The following is a 16,973-nucleotide window of genomic DNA, read 5'->3' as shown; positions in this document are numbered from 1 at the left end:
GGGGCATGTCTCTCTTTTCACCTGAACTTGAGGTCACCCCACCCATGCTCTTCTTGGATGAACAGCTTGTGACCCAAGGGCATTTAGGTCTCAAGTGTAGGACCGGAAAAGTCCCATCTGCTCCTTCATAGGTGGCCATCTAGAGAGGCCAGAGGGAGTCTGACCTGCTCAAAGACCCCTGGTCAAGAGTGGCAGAAGCTGTCCTGGAATGTGATTCCTGCCTGTGTTTGCTACTTTGAGCAGCTCTGATGCTCACCCCGAGCTCTGCAAGTCGCCTCTGCTGGGCAGCATGCTTAAACACAGCCAGGAACTTTTGACCTTTTAAATTTTACCTATAAAAGACCGTAATACGATATGTGATAATTTAGTCTAGGGGAGTCAGGGGACCAAAAATAGTAAAAGGTTCTGTTCTGGGTGCCAGGTAGGTTTCATGCCCCAGATGTGAGCCTCATTAGATTGGGGTTCCAGAATGCTGTTAAACAGGGAGAATGATCAGCCATGCCCTGCTTATGTGCAAAACAGGGCATCAATGACCTGAGAAATTCAAAAAGACACATGGAGACAGTGAGTTTCTATGCAAATGGTTTCCAATTAAAAGAGAAGATTGCCTTCCAAATATGTAACCTCCTTGGAGAGAAGTAATCCTCCTCTTTCTATAATAATTTCTTTAATACATTTTTATGATCTACTATTTTGTAAGAGCTTCAGAAGGGATACATTGTTCTAATAAATATACATGCAACCTTCCCAAGCACTGTATATGTTAATGGTTAGTATATTTAAAGATCTGTTTTATCTTTATGTGTTTGTTTAGAGAAATGTTGGAAAATTTTAATAAAAATGTTAGAGGAAAGAATATTATGTTCTTGGAGAATTTAGGAAGCTATACCAATGTGCATAAGCATACTGAGAAAATGGTATTAAAATATTTGCTCAACTTGACTTAGATTCTTTGAAGTATAGAAAATTTTTTTTATTATATTTAACAGGGAGGGAAGGAACCTCATTCAGAAATGAAGTGAGGTTTTCTAGCAGTGTAGGAAACGCATGGGAAGATTCTGTTTATGAATTGAAGGGGAAGTATCATCTGTGTGGTTTGCCCTGGCAATGGTGAGCTGTCTGGGTGCAGGAACAGAGGGTGAGGAAACTTGATTTAATGCAGTTGGATGAGTCCAGAGAGGAACTTCAAAGGTGAGAGAGGCGGAGGGAGTATGGGGGGATGGGAGTATGGGGGGGTGGCATCTAACCTGGGAAAAGGGAAAGGGGAGTCGAGAGGTGCTAACGGCAGTGAGCTTGTGATGGATGCAAAGGAATGGCATTTGGTCCTAGCAGGTTGCGAAAGGGTTAAACAGGAAGGATTCAGGGTAAAATTCTCAGAATGCAGATTCTGGATTTGGTGCATTTGCTAGCAAATCTGGGGTGTCACCCTGGGAGTAGGTGGTGAGAGCTTGGCTGGGGAAGTTGGTGTATAGGATGGGCCATCTACACAATGCTGAGTTGGAGTGGCAGCAGAGAAGAAAATGGTGAGATCTCTGTAGCTTCTGCTTCCAATTTTGCTGGTGTCCTCCAAGGTAACCCCAGAATAAATATTATTCCCCTCGGCTGTGCTAGTCTTTCAGACATCTGCAGAAAGCATATATGCTGTTCCTGAGACTGTTCTTACCCAGGCTAGTTTGAGCTATTTCTATTAAACCGTGATATCCAGAACCATGGACCTCAACACTCTAGCACGTGTTCAAAGTGGAGGCAGCATATTGAGTCCACACCCTCTGTTCCATCCTTCTAGGGAAGCAGTTAAAGAGCAAGTCCATTATTATTTCAGTTCATTTTTAATGCAATTATAATTTTATTGCTTGGCATACCCATATAATGCCACATCCTGTCTTGTTAATTTTTCCCTAATTTTGTCCTCCCTTCTTGGCACCATTTTCCTGGTTATGACTTTGGCTTTTGTCTTAATCTGTGGATTGTTGCTAACTAATAACACAACGCCACAGACTGCATAACTTATAAAGAAAAGAGGTTATTTTGGCTTATGGCTATGGTTCCAGGTTGAAGGGCCACATCTGATGATGAGAAGCTTGCTGGTGGTCCCTGAGTACCACATAAGAGGGAGTGCAAGAGAGACCTAGTCAACCTGGTTTTTATAGCAGACCCATTCTTGAGATAACCCATCAATCAATTAATCCATTTATCACATGAATGAATTAATCCATTTTCAAGGACAGTGCCCTAACTACCTCTTCAAGGTCCCACCTCTTAATATCTTACAATGGGGATTAAATTTCATCATGAGTTTCAGAGGGGACAAACCCTATTCAAGCTATGGCAGCTTCTCTTGACAATGTTTCTCTCTCCCAAACAGAATCCACTATATCAGACTCCAAATCAGCTCAACCCAAAACTCTTCTCCCATATCCCTGGTACCTAGAAGTTTTCAGGGAATTCTAAATAGTCAAGGAAACAGAAACACTCTATTTAAAGTCAGAATAAACTCTACCCTTTAAGTAAACCCCTTTTGGACATTCAACCACTGTTCGTCCACCCAGTTTCAGATTCTTTGTGAAATTAGGTGTAAGAGAAATACACAAATATAAATCTACCCCCAATATTATTCCCCAGTTCATATTAGCTCGTCTTGTCCGTAAGAATGTGACTATGCAGGTTCCTGTCAAATGACTCAGGGACCTTGCTATGGTTTTGATCTTGAAGGTCCCTTAAAGGCCCTCGTGTTCAAGGCTTAGTCTAGGGTGACACTCTTGGGAGGGTGGTGAAATCTTTGAGGGGTGGACCTAGTAGGAGGTCCTTAGGGCATGGGGGCGTGTCTTTGGAGGGATTATGTGATCCATGCCTCTCCCTCATTCTCTCTTTCACTTCCAGGTAATGAAGTGAATGGTTTTCCTTCCCCTTCCACTCCTGCCCTGCTGCCTTGCCATAGGCCCCAAGTAATAGGCCCATGGACTAGAGTCTACAAAACTATGAGCCAAAATACATTTTTTTCTCTTTAAAAATTAACTATCTCGGGCTGGGGGTGATGGCTCAGCGGTGGAGCGCTTGACTAGCAAGTGTGAGGCCCTGGTTCGATTCCTCAGCACCATATAAAAATAAATAAAGATATTGTGTCCAACTACAACTAAAAAAATCTAACTATCTCAAGTAGTTTGTTTTAGCTACAAAAAAGTTGAGTGGCTTATAAACCATGGATACCTACTTTTCACAGATCTGGAGGCTGGGAAGTTCACTATCAAGGCATCAGCAGTGTCTCAAGGGGGCTGCCTCCTGCTTCATAGATGGCACCTTCTGTCTGTGTCCTCCAATGGTGGAAGAGGCAAGGGTCTCTTTCTGGCTTCTTTTATAAGGATACTAATACACTGTGGTGTCCTTATAAAACAAGCAGGATCCATGTCATAGCAGCTAGTGAATAAGTCCTTAATTATGTAGTAAGCCTTCTGGGGTCTGCCTCTCCTGCTAGAGTTCAAGCCCTATGAGGGGCCGGACTCTCCTGACTCTCCACAACACTAGCAGCTAACACAGAGCCTTGAACATGGAGTGGGGCGTGCATATTTGTTGGATGGACTATTTGAAGCGGACCTTGAGGGCTGGTGCATTCATTTTTCGGTTGCTGCTGTAACAAATTACCACAAACATTGTGGCTTAGAACAGCACAAATTTATTCTTTTATAGGTGTAGAGGTCAGAAGTCCAAAGTGAGCCTCACAAAACTAAAATTATAAAGGGATTATAAATAGTCAAGGAAACAGAAACACCCTATTTAAAGTTCCTTTAAGTATACCCACGTCCAGATTGATTAAAAATATTGATATGGATGTCTCAATCTTTTCCCTTCTCTCGCAGGCAGATATTGTCTGTTCATCTTTATCCTGGGCTGCTTCCTTCTGGAAGTTCCAGAGGAAAATACATTTCTTGCTTTTTCAGCTGCATTCCTAGGCTCAGGGCCCCTCTCTGTTATCACACCACCCTCTTGTTTCTATCCTTCCAAATCCTACTCCTCACTTTAATTTTCTCTCTTTCTCTTTCTGTGCGAATCCTTCTGATTATTTTTGGCCTACTGGATTAGCCAGAATAACCTTTCCCTTCACAATCTCTAATCACACCTGCCTTAGAAAGCATCATAGTCAAGCATTCTGGGGACCAGGACATGAACATCTTTGGGGGAGCTGTTAAATCAGCCTACCACAGATGGGTGTGAGAGTTTCAATGTACTTGCAGATGGAGATTAAAAACATGATAATTTATTTAAATATATGCCGTGGCTCTCTTTGGTATTTTTGGTATGTCCTGATTGCACTTATTTATAATATAAATATTTCAAAATATAGAAGTGAAATACTGGCTAAAATGCATGTGCTGTTCAATGGATGAAGGTAAACTTTAATATATTTTAAGCATATCAAAGTGAAAGAAATATGAAAACTCAAGAGGAAGGGGTTATAAATGGAGGCATCTTGTAAGACTTGACCCTCAGAGTGGAGTTAGCCCAGGAAGGGACTCTAGTCCCCCGTCCTGTCCTACTGTGTGTGGCCGGCCAGTCAGTGTCTGTTGAATCTTAAGATTTGACCCAAGAGTGAGATGAGTAAGAGAACTTCCTTTAGATACGTATGTCCAAGGCTGGTGAACAATACATCGAGTCACCCCAAGAATTCATGGGTAAAAACACTGATCTGAAAACTTTTCAGGCATAGAAAAGGCATCCTAAATGGGATGCAAAATTCAGAGGCTTTCACAAATAAATTACACTGAAACAGACTGTTGAAAAGACCGTTTGTGGGCCTAAAGAGGAAGAAGTGACCACGTACAGGCGATTCTGGTTGGGAAGGATGTCATATCCAAAGGGCATCCCAGGCTGGCATGGTGGCACACCCCTGCCATCCCAGCTACTCAGGAGGCTGAGGCAGGAGAATCCAAAGTTGGAGGCCAGCCTGGTCAACTTAGTAAGACCCTGTATCAAAATTTAAAAAAATTTTAAAAAGGCAGGGTTGGGGTTTACAGCTCAGTAATACAGCACTTTCCTAGCATGTGCCAGGTGCATCCTAAATAGGAAAGCACTGGAGAATTTTGGGCAGGACAGTAGAATAATGAGATGAGCATTCTGAAACTATCCCTCTGGTTTAGGGTGAAGAACAGGTTAGGTAAGAGGGTCAGTGGAGATCCAGGTAGATCATCTGGGAGGATTTAAAGAAGACAGTGAGCAACAGTGGTGGCTTGAGCCAAGGGCTGGAGATAAGCAGGGGTCAAGGAGAGGTGAGACCGGAAGACCAGGTGACCTTGTGGCTGTTGTGGGCCAGAAAGAGGGAGGAAGAGCCCCTGCTCTGAATGACCACATGGGTGAGGAGCCCTAGACAGAGGAGCCTTCTGGGGGATGAAGAGGAGGCTGAGTTTGAGGAGGCTGTTTGAGGTGTCCTCGAGATGTCCAGGAAGCAGACTTGGTGTCCGGAGTTCAGATGAGAGGTTTTGGCTGGGAATATAAGTTTGGGTGTCACTGGCACACAGGGGTGATGTTTAGGGATGGACAGGATAGGACAGGGAGAAGAGGAGAGTGAGAAGACTCCAGATGGGTTCATGAGAGCTTCTCTGTCTCCACCATCTCCAGATCAATGTCCCATAAAGAATTGAACACATCCAGATTGAACAAGTATTTCCACGTGTGTCTTAATCTTATCCCTTCCCCCAAAGGTGAATACTGTCTGCTTTCATCTTTATTGTGACAGTGCTTAGTACGTAGCCCAGTAGATGCTCGGTGGATATCTGTTGAAGTGACAAATTTATTGGAATATGCCGCCTGTATGCATCTGTATGCACATATTTAAAGAAAATTGTGTCTTGCCTTAAATTGCAGTGCGAGTCATAGGATAGAAATTGTATTCCAACAACTTAAACCAACTTAAAATATACTTCTCAGTTTGGGTAGGTTCTGCAGTTTCTGAGTCAGTTCTTTCTGAAATGTGGTTGGGGATTCTAAGTGCTTCCAGTATGTGGCTATATAGAGAGGCAGGTGTTCCCGGGGGGAACAGATGGGCCGAGGAGCTGCGTTTTCTGGGATTGAGTTCAAGCCCCATTAGAATCCGGCCTGTGGGTTCCTGTGCAAGTTCCTTAGATCTGCTCTGCCTCAGTTTCCTCATTGTTGAAATAGGACCAACAACAGAACGTCTCCCACAAGATTTTATATCACATGAGTTATTTGTTAGTTGCTTGGAACACTGTTTGGCATGGAAGTATAATGAATATCACATAATATACTTCATATTATGCTTACAAGACGTGGAGTAATGGGCACTATAAATGTTCATTCCCCTTTTTTTCCTACCATCCCCAATTCTGCATAGAGAAAACAGCTATTAAGGATAATAGCTACCATTTAACAGTATACTGAACTTGTGCTAGAAAGTTGGCACACTGAAACATTTCATTTCCACAGCAAACTTACAGGTAGTATTATTCCCATTTTGGGGTTTAGAAAATAAAGAATCAGACAATTTATGTGAATTGTTCAAAGCAAGGCAGATATTAATTGGAGAATTTAGGATTCCAATCAAACGCAAATCAGAAGCTCTTTCATCTACTGCAGTCATTCTTAAATTTAAATGTGCATCAAAGGCTTCCTGACCATTCCCGAAAACACATAGATGCCAAGCCTCCTAGCTTCAGAAACTGCTGGTACCCAGAAACAGGCATTTACGAGCAGATCAGACAGCTCTTCTGGTCTCGGGTTGCCCCCAAGCTCAGTTTACACTGCAGTCCAACAGATGACTCCAGAATCAAGCCTAGTGGGGTCAGGCTGGCCTCAATCCTGTTCCCAGGCCCAGGGATAGGAATCAGGTTGCAGCTACAGGGCTTCAGCATCTCTTCGGGGGCCATGCTGGCTCCACATTCCCAGGATCAGCTGACCCATGATGCCCTGCCAGTTCCCCTGCTGCCCGAGGGTCTCACTGCAGTTCTGACCTCCAGTTGGGTACCTCCCTGAGACCATTCCCCAGCAAGCATCTAGCTCCCACTTGCATTCTGCCACCACTGCCAGCACCTGTCCTAGGCAGGTAGTTGACATGCTGAGCCCTGGCTAGCTGTGCTCCTCAGATCACTCCTGGCTTCCCTGCTTCAGCTGTCAGAGTCCAAACAGTAGCAAACCCTTCTCATCACCACCCCATAGAGGGGCTCACTTAGACCCAAGAAACCATCAGGGTATGCTTCACTTATTTCCTCATTTCACATTATAATGGATCCAGGAGTCGTCCCTATGTATGCATTATCTAATGACATCATCCCTGCATTGCACCTTCACTTGTCCTTTGCAAAATCACACTATTCATCTTGTTTGGAGATGCTCAGCAAATGATGAACTATAAAAGAGAAACTGCCTGCCATTCAAATATCTGATTCATTTGAAAGGAAAGGAGGTAGCTACAGGGACAGCCGAAGCCCAAGGGAATGGAAGGTTGGGTGCTGGTTAGAGCTGTTTGTAGAGACCCTGCAGCTGAGAGCAGGGCTGTTATGGGAAGCAATACTGTACTATCCATTTTTCTGTCTTGCATTTCCCAACCCCTCAATCTCCTGTTCTGTAAAATGAAAGGCAGGAGTGGATGGTCAGGACCCTTCCAGCATAGAGACTTCTAAACACACTGAAGTCCAGGCCATGCCCCCACGGACCTAATTCCTCCATCCATGCCCTTCCTGCCTACAGTTACTACCCAGTAATCCGTTCAAATTATTAATCCAGAAAATGGATTAATCCACTGATGACGTTACAGCTCTCATAATCCAGTCTTTTCACCTCTGAATATTGCTGCATTTCCTAACACATGAACTCTCTGGGGACATCCCAAGATCCAAACCATAACACCATATGACCCAGCAATGCCATTTCTAGGGATATACCAATGGGAAGTGAAACAGGTCTGAACAAAAGCCGGTACACGAATACTCATAGAAACACTATTCATGATAGTCAACCATGGAACAAGTGCTCATCCACTGATCAACATATTAATATAAATAGATAAATAAAATGAGATATATGCATACAATGGAATATTATTTGTCTATCAAAAGGAATGATAATACTACAACATGGTGAAACTTGCAAACATAATGTGAATGAACAAGGCAGTCAGAAAATGCTACATATTGTATAATTCCATTTATTTGAAATATCCAGGAGAGTCAAATCCATAGAGACAGAAAGTAGATTAATGATTGCCAGGAACAATCTTTTTTTGGTGGCAGAGGCATCCCAGAGATTGAACTCAGGAGCACTCAGCCACTGAGTCACATCCCCAACACTATTTTGTATTTTATTTAGAGACAGGGTCTCACTGAGTGGCTTAGTGCCTTGCTTTTGCTGAGGCTGGCTTTGAACTCGTGATCCTCCTAGCCCAGCCTCCCAAGTAATCACAGGTATAAGTCTGGCACGTGCATCTCTCTTAACAGTACTAAAAAGCTTTTAGGAGGGCATATATTTATGGAAGTTGCATTCTCATCATGTATTTATGTCATTTCTGCTTAAAATGGAGTCATGTCTAACAGGTGAGTCAATCATTTGTGAACTGGATGGGGAGAGGCGGTTAGAAGATGGGGGGAAGGCCAGTGTCAGGACGGAGACATTAGAAGTAATAGCAAACTCATCAACTAGATTGGAACCATATGGACAAAACTTCATGGGACTGCAATAAAATTGGGATAGAGAAGTGGCTATGAGATAGGAGCGCAGAGAAAATACTGGTATACCTGCTTCTCTAGCTTTCGACTTGCAGGTTGATGCTAGCTCCAGGAATACAGGAATGTCTGGACACAGGAGGAGAAGAGGTAAGACAAATCTGAACAGAGGGCAATTTATTTAGAAGATTTATCTATTGCCTCCAAGGGGAATGAACAAGAATCTGTGAAGAGAAATTGGATTCAGCTTTGGATTAGGGCCAGGCACTGTGATTTGAGATTCACAGCACGACTCAGGTGGACCAGACTCCAGACAGAGATTCATCTTGGCTATCAGCAGTCAAGCTACTGCAAATACGTGCCTGCTCTGTACATTACTTGATGGTGCACATCCAGAGAGTGAATGAGCAGAGTGCCTTCCAAACACCCACCTAGGGGACAAATCCCAGAGCCTGCCTTCGGAATTAGGTTGGGCTGAGCTTTCCATCTATCGTACTGCATTTTTATTCCAAATTTTATTCATTTGTTATTTAAAATTAAAAGATGGAGGCAAGGAGGGGAGGGACAGAGAGAAGTGGCTACAGGTCATTGTCATTTCCAGAATCTCTTTTGTATAAGGCAAACCAACCCTTCTACCTACACCCTCCCCCTTAATCATCCTGTTCCACTAAGGAGTCCTCTTCCTGCAGATGTGCCCTCAATATTCGGGAGCTGCTTATAAGAAAATGCAGGCATTATATCTACATGCAAGCCAACTGTCCCAATGGCTCTAGTGCAGAATCGACTCTCTGCAATCTGCACCCCTCCCAGTATGTCACTCCAAGGAATCTGATTTCTAAACAGCATCCAGGCTATGTCTTATGTCGCCCTTGGTTTCAATCCATTCATAGCCTGGCACCTCCTCAGAAGCTAGATTCCTTTGTGACCCAGAACTTATCATCTTCTCTCGAGCCAAACCATACTTGGGCGTGGTCAATTAAAGAGCTCTGAGAAAAGATGCTGCTCACTTGTTAAAACAGAGATGTCTTCAACCTGGGGGGTAAAGAGGGGTGATGAGCCATGGCAGCATCCACAGAAATTTTTCATTAAAAGCCTTCATGGGAAGAGGGGAAAAGTGCTTCTGGACCTACCTGTCTCGAAAACCAAATCAAGTCTACCTTGGAACCTAGCGTTTGTCCAAAATAGCCACTGAGATATTTTCATTTCAGGAAACACATCTGGTCAATCTCTTTGGGTTTCATTTATACCTTGATCTTCAAAATGAAAATTGACCCAATATCAACAAGCAGAATATAATTCAACAAAAGTGTCCTCCCGAGTCCTGAGGACTTGTCTCCTTGTCTCCCTTAGGTGCCAACCTAAAACCTACAGTGTTTAAATTTGCCTGTTCCATAAAGAAAGATGTTACAATGGAAAAATGATTTGGGGGGGGGGTCCTTTCTTTGTCAATGAATATTTATTATATGTTCATAAAACCATGCCTCTGGTCTTAGCGTAAATTCACTTAGTGCAGAGGCCATGCTTATGTGTGTTGCTAACTGACCTAGAAATTTTTAAGATGAAATTTTTTTTTTCTCTTTTATTTGTGGTGCTGGAGATCAAACCCAGGGCCTCAGATGTGCTCGGCAAATGCTTTACCACTGAACCACACCCCCAGCTCTGAATTGAAATCATTCTTAGTTTGCCGTCTTAACTTAAGCTAGAAAATAGATTCCCATCCCTAATTCATCTAATTAATTAAATGAAGAAATTGTAGCACCCGGGAGTAAACAGAATAATTGATTAAAACAGACTGGATAAACTAGCAATTATCAGGCAAGACATATTTGCAGGTTGAGGTTTGGAGGGGTGTGACGTCTGCCAAGTGGAAAAGCCACCTCCCTCACTATGTTTTCCATCTTGTCATATTTTTAAATTTTAAAGTGTTTAATTGTCAGATAAAGAGCGAATGTATTCAAGGTGTACCATGTTTGATTTGATGCATGCATGCACTGTGAAAATGTTCATTACGAACCATGCTGCAACATTAGATCCCCAAGACTTGTTCATCTTGTAACTGAAAGTTTAGACCCGTTGACCACCGTCTCCCCTGTCCTGTCCTCTCTCCTCCAGTCCCTGGGAACCAGTGTACTACTCTCTGCTTCAATGAGTTCTGCTTCTGTAGCTTCTGTATATAAGTGAAACATACAATACTTATCTTTCTGTCAGACTCTAATTTTGACTTCATTTTGCAAAGAACATGAGCCTTCCTGGGGGCTAAATTATAGTTCTTAGCAGGTCTTTAGTGGAAACACAGGAAATGCAGATAAGACCCACTTAATGGCCTCATAATCCTCAAGCAACGTCATAATCACCCTGCGGCTCCTTCAGGCTGCAAACCCTCATCCTGTAAGAGGGTCTTGTCTTTGTGTTGGGGAGGGACAAGATTTTGCAGGCCACAGACATGTCCCTCTCATTCTTGCCCTCTAAGCTATTGAAAGTCACTTTTCTATTCTCAATTTGTGGGAGATTGTACTTGATAGTATTCTATGAAGCAATCTATGTAGAATATACATACAGCTGCCCCTCAGTATCCATTGGGGGGGGGAGCGGTTCTAAGATGCCCCTCAGATACCCAAATCTGCGGATGCTCAAGTCTCTTCTACAAAATGGTATAGTAATTACATATAACCTACATGCCCACCCCCACATACTTTAATTCATTTTAGATTACTTATAATACCAAATACAATGTAAATGCTGTGTAAATAATTGTTGTACTATCTTGTTTAGGGGATAACAACAAGAAAAGTTGGTACGTGTTCAGTCTGGAGACAATGTTTTCCCTGAATATTTTTGTTCTCTAGCTGGTTGAGTCTACAGATGAGGAACTTGGTAGATAGAGTTTGCTGTGTGCATAGTCACCGACATAGTTATTCTCATGTATCTGTCATTAACAGTCTCGATCCAATCAGCCATGGAGCCAGAGGGCTTTCAGATCTCCTCCTCTCCCCGCTTCCTATACACCAACTGAAGTGCTGAGTAGGTAGTCTATTTCCTTCTACCCCAGCAACGCTTCTTTGCTACTTGGTTTCATAGAAATCACCAGGCTAGTACATTTCCATTACTGAAAGTCACTTGCAGAGGGCAGGGTAACAGCTCCCAATTCATTATGCCCTGGAATCAAGATAATGTCACCCAACTGAATCTAGTGACTTTACTGGAACATTTTAGGGAGAGTCCAGGGACCACTGGATCAGGGTGATGAAAAGTTTTGCAAAAAAAAAAAAAAAAAAATCCTTAACTATACGGGGTGGCGTGTACCAGGTTGCATTTTATAGCTTCATTTAAAAACTTTCAGGTCCCTATAAATCTGTCACATGAAAAGAGGCATTCGTCCTTCTCCTGATTCTCAAGATGCTAACTTCTCCTAGCTGCAGTAGAGGGAATTCCATGTGGTGTACATTTTTTGCCTCAATACATTTCCTGAGATTCATGGAGCGCCGCAAACTCAGTCTCCTTCACTCATTTCAATTTGGACATAATTTTATCTTTACTAGGCAGGCCAGTTACTGGACCGGAAAGAAAAAAAATTTTTTTTTTTTTTTTTTTGAGTAGAATTGCAGCCAAGCCCTTGTCTCAAAGCTACAGGGCGGTGGCCAAGGTAGACTGGAGTGCACAGAGCCTGCCATGCCAGCCTGGGCCTGAGGTGGGGCAAGTAGGGATGAGGCAAGCCAGGGAACTCTGATATGTCACCTATGGTGGCACTGCCCAATCAGTGCAGCCACCTGCCCCACACAGTGCTATAGCCCTGAACCCTCAACCTGCAAACCTCAACCTCCTACTTCCCCACGAGCAGCAAGAAAACAGTAGTGGGGCCGACCAGTAGTATTAGTACATTTTCCAAACCCTGATTAGCACTGGCCCAAGTGCTATATAAACCCCAAGACTAGCACATTCAGGGAGCAACTCCAATGGAGTCCCCTCTTGTCCCTGCAAGAGTCCTGTTTCTATTATTCTTCACACTTGAATAAATCCTTCTCTTTTCACTCTGGCCTTCCTGCTGTCCCATGAATTTTATCCTTTGGATTCATGAGGCCCAGAAGGAAGCTGGAGGTGAGCCCCTGGGGTCTGTTGCAGCACTGGAGGGCAGAGGCCACATGAAGAGCAGCAACACACCACTCAGTGGTAGAGGAGGGGAATTGGGCTTTGTGGCTGTGACCCTCAGAGCTGCCGCTGAAGCAGAGATAGAGTTTCATGTCAAACTCCAGTTTCAGCATGCTGTGTCAACAGGCATACAGGGGCCAGCAAGTGGAAGACATTTCTTAGCTCTGTGCCAAAGCCCATGTGTCAGTCTTAACCACAACGAGCTTCCAGGTTATGCTTCCAATTTGCAAAACTAGCTATAAATAAAATATTAAGTCAATCAGCAACAGGGCAGACACTGATAGAGATTCTGAGAGGCAGCAAATAACCTGGTCATGCAGAGGCTCTGTCGTGCAGAGGATTCTGTTCATTTTCCTCCTAAAGGGTTTTAGCAGAGGAATGCCAGGATCTTATTTGGGTTTTAAATGATTATCCTGGCTGCTGGTTTGAGAATTAATTTAAGGTAATTGTCAACTGGGAAACCAACTGGGGAAAATTGTGGTACATGTTCTCAGGAGAGAGAATAGTTGAATATGGGAAAGGATCTATCTGTCTGTCTGTCACACTTTGCATATGGTTTGAGTGTGTTCCCCCGCAAAGGTTCCCATGCTTGATTTCCAGTGTGACAGTGCTGAGATGGTGGAACCTTTAAAGGGTGGGGCCTACTGCAAGGTAATTAGGTCATGGAGGCACCACATATTTGCAGACTGGGTTAGTTCTCATGGGAATGAGTTGTTATAAAAAGAGCAAGCCTAGCTTGTGAATCCCTCTTCCTTGGTCTCACCATGCACCATGTGATCTCTCCCTCTCACATGTGCTTCCACCATGAAATCATCCACTATGTTCTGATGTAGCCAGAAGGCCCTCACCAGAGCCAAGTAAATGTCAGTGTTACGCTCTTGAACTTCTGAACTGTGATCTAAATAAATCCTTTTTATTTATAAGGCACCCAGCCTCAGGCGTTTTGTTATAGCAACAGAAAATGAACTAAGTATCTGTATATCTATCTATCTATCTATCCATCCATCCATCTGCTTATTAAACACACACATCACAACTATAATTGTCTTATTTGCCAAATGGAGTTCTGAAAGTACAGAGGGCCAGTTCAGCCTTCCCTTGCAGTAGTTGCGAACCTGCATCCCTCCCATCTTTAGGCCTGAACTGTGCTCAGCCCCATTTTTTGGAAGCCTCCTTCTCCTGGATTTTGTCCTATTGGAGGCCACCAGACCCTGCAGGAACCAGAGATAATCCTGATGAAGAGAGAGGCAGGCTTGCAGCTGAAAATACTTCATTCCTGGAGATGCCCAAGGTCCACAAGAAATGGCTATGAAGGTCCTGCTATCCTTCCTCAGAGGTCAGTGGCCATGCTGCTTCCTCTCTGTCCGAGCTTGGTTTATGGTTCAACTTCTGAGAGTTCCTCAGCCAGCCCCAACGAGGCCCTCTAGGCCCACAGGAGTCCTGGGCTGAAGCATGCTGAAAGGTCTAGTTCTAGCACTGCCTTCCACTTAGGGTGGGGATATCTAGAGCAGCACAGTATGTGCACAAACCAGCAGAGAAATACGAGCACACAGAACGCATGAACTGTGACGACAAAAGAGATGTTCCAAGTTTCCAGTTCATCAGCATCCCTCTTCATGGAACAAAGGCAATTTACATTTTTCTGACTATCAGCTGCCTTCCAAAGGTGAAAGAATCAGGTGGCCTTATCTCGACATCATCATTATAAGATGGATGTTTTCTCAATTCTCTCCCACTACATAGGAAATGCTGTGAAGTACTTGACCATGAACCTGGTCCTACTGGTACTAACTTAGGATCAGGAAGGAGGGTCTGCTTGCTGGATTCCTGCTAGTGCATCCTTTGACACTACCTAAAAGCTTGTCTGGGTATCACTTTGCTACAGATGCTACTGCCAGGTGTCACACTATGCTCTGGTGGCCCCAGAAGCTCCGTGCTTAGCTTATTTATTTGGGACTGACTTCTAGGTCTGTCTTTCAGTGCCGGCAGCCTGGTTCTGACTTACGCCCCTGGGTTCAACATTACTAAGATTGTGGGGTTTAGGTAAAACCTAAACTGCAATGTTGAACTTGGAATGTGAACCTCCCATCTGTGCTTAAGCCATTTATGGGAAGTTGTCTTCCCTGGGATTGCTCGAGAACATTAGCTTTGAAGTATAATGCTTACTAAGGCAAAACTAATGTTGTAAATATTTACATCATGTTTCAATACTTCAGAAGCTTAAAAAATGCCAGGGGCTAGCAGTTCTGAGAAACAGAGTTTTGCTAAAAACAGAGTTACCCACTGGTGTGCTTCATCCTTTTTCTCCTAGACCAGAGTTGCAGGTGTGCCCTTGGCCATGGTGTGGTCACGTCTGGTCATGAGATCCCTCATCTTTTACCCAGTGCGCTGCACAGAGGTTTGCATATTCTACATACGACATCTGCATGCGTGATCCTGGACTGTGTAGGCAAGCATGCCCGGTATTTCAGGAGGCTGCAGGAAGTTACTCTATGACCTGTCCCCCTCAGCAAAATTTGTCACTTCTCCAGATTTCAGCTCCCGCTGATGTTTGCCTAGGCCTGCCAGAAGACAAATCCTTTCCCTAGCTGGAGGACTGCTGCAGCTAAGTTCACAGATCTATAGTCCGTGGCACACCTGCTCTGGGTTCTGGGATCAACACGCCCTGGCAAGACGGCTTTGGGGACGCCTGAATTAGGAAAGCCTGTAAGTTTAGAAAGAAATCCTGGAAATAGACTTCTGGTCACAGCAAGTGTGACTGGTCAAGAGCAGGGACAGCACTCCATGAAAAAGGAGACATTTCTTTTCCTAGCTTCTTGCCATCACCCGGAGGGGATCTGGGTCAATTGAAGTGTTGCCACTGGAGTCTCTCATTGCCAAGGGTAAACAACTAGGGTGGGAGTTAGGAGGGCAGGGTCTCACGCAGGCTGCACTTTATACTGTTGTGGCTTTGATTAGCTTCCATAAGAACCAATAAGTTGTTTGGTTAGTGTGTTTTTCATGCTGTGCATAAAGTATAATAGAATTTCAGACGTGGGATGAAGACTCTTAATTTTCTAAATCAGCACTACATTTTAAAGGTGAAATGACTAAAGTTCTGGAGGTTAAAGGTGTCCCCCACTCAGTGCAAACTATCTTTAGAGTGGGAGGGAGGGATCTCTCACATACAGTCCCCACGTGAGCTTGGTGCAGACATCTTCCCAGCAGGATAGGATTTTGAGTGTTGCATTTTGAGTTCAGATGTTGGTGCCTGGATGTATGTCCCATTTTTGCTTAAATGTCTTTAGAAGACTTTTATTTTGTAGAGTTCTTGAGAAAATGGATTAGAGGATGCTGAATCTGTATTGCATACATCTCTCAAGGGGTAATGGGATATAAATGAATTGCAAAAGCAATAAATAAGCTTATGCTGCCCGTGCCAGGGAGACAAACAACTGACTCTTCCTTCACTGACTCCCAACTCACTCCACCCTTTTCCCTAATACCAAGAATGGCCATTTATCCAGCTGCCATTGAACCAGGTGCTGTGCACTCGTGTCCAACACTTGCAGTAACCCTGTGGAGTAGAAAGTATTACAAACATCTCCAAGTTAGATGGTTCAGCTTATTGTTTTTAAGTCTGTATAATGGTTTAAAAGTGATACACATTCAGGAAAAACTGTACTTTAAATTTTACATTTTAGCCTTTTCCTGGGCTATTGATAAAGGATAACCATTCACTTTTTCCTTTTGAGTACAAGTATCCAATAAATTACATGAGCTATTAACATTTTATTATAAAAAAAGCTTTGCATTCCATGATTTTGCCTGGCCATAGGCTAATGTGAGTGTTCCAAGAATGCTGAAGGCAGGCAAGGCTGTTATGATGTTAGGTAGGTGAGGTGTATTCAGTGCTTATGATATTTTCAACTTATGATGGATTTATTGAGATGCAGACCCAATGTAAAACAAGGTTCATCTGTGTTCCCGTTTCACAGATGAGGAAACTGAGCTCACAAATATTAAGTAACTTGCTCTAAATCACACTGCTTGGTCAGGGTGGACTTCTAATTCAGCTGATTCCAAGGGTAAAGACATGGATCTACTTTTCAAGGTTCTATTACAGCTGTGTGGACCACCCTCCAACTCTCTGCCAAAAATGTCCCCTAATGTGCCAGTGAA

At 43.5% G+C, this 16,973-nt stretch overlaps 1 protein-coding gene across 1 annotated transcript in view; it reads right to left on the bottom strand.

The window, feature by feature from the left end:
• The window catches only part of Creg2 (cellular repressor of E1A stimulated genes 2), a 38,523-nt gene that overhangs the window by 18,533 nt on the left and 3,017 nt on the right, over positions 1-16,973 (bottom strand). The gene's annotated exons all lie outside the window — the stretch shown is intronic.

The sequence above is a fragment of the Marmota marmota genome, unplaced genomic scaffold (assembly GCF_001458135.2).
Source record: "Marmota marmota marmota unplaced genomic scaffold, marMar, whole genome shotgun sequence".
In the NCBI taxonomy this organism is placed as follows: domain Eukaryota; kingdom Metazoa; phylum Chordata; class Mammalia; order Rodentia; family Sciuridae; genus Marmota; species Marmota marmota.
This window is presented reverse-complemented; position numbering and strand designations above follow the sequence as displayed.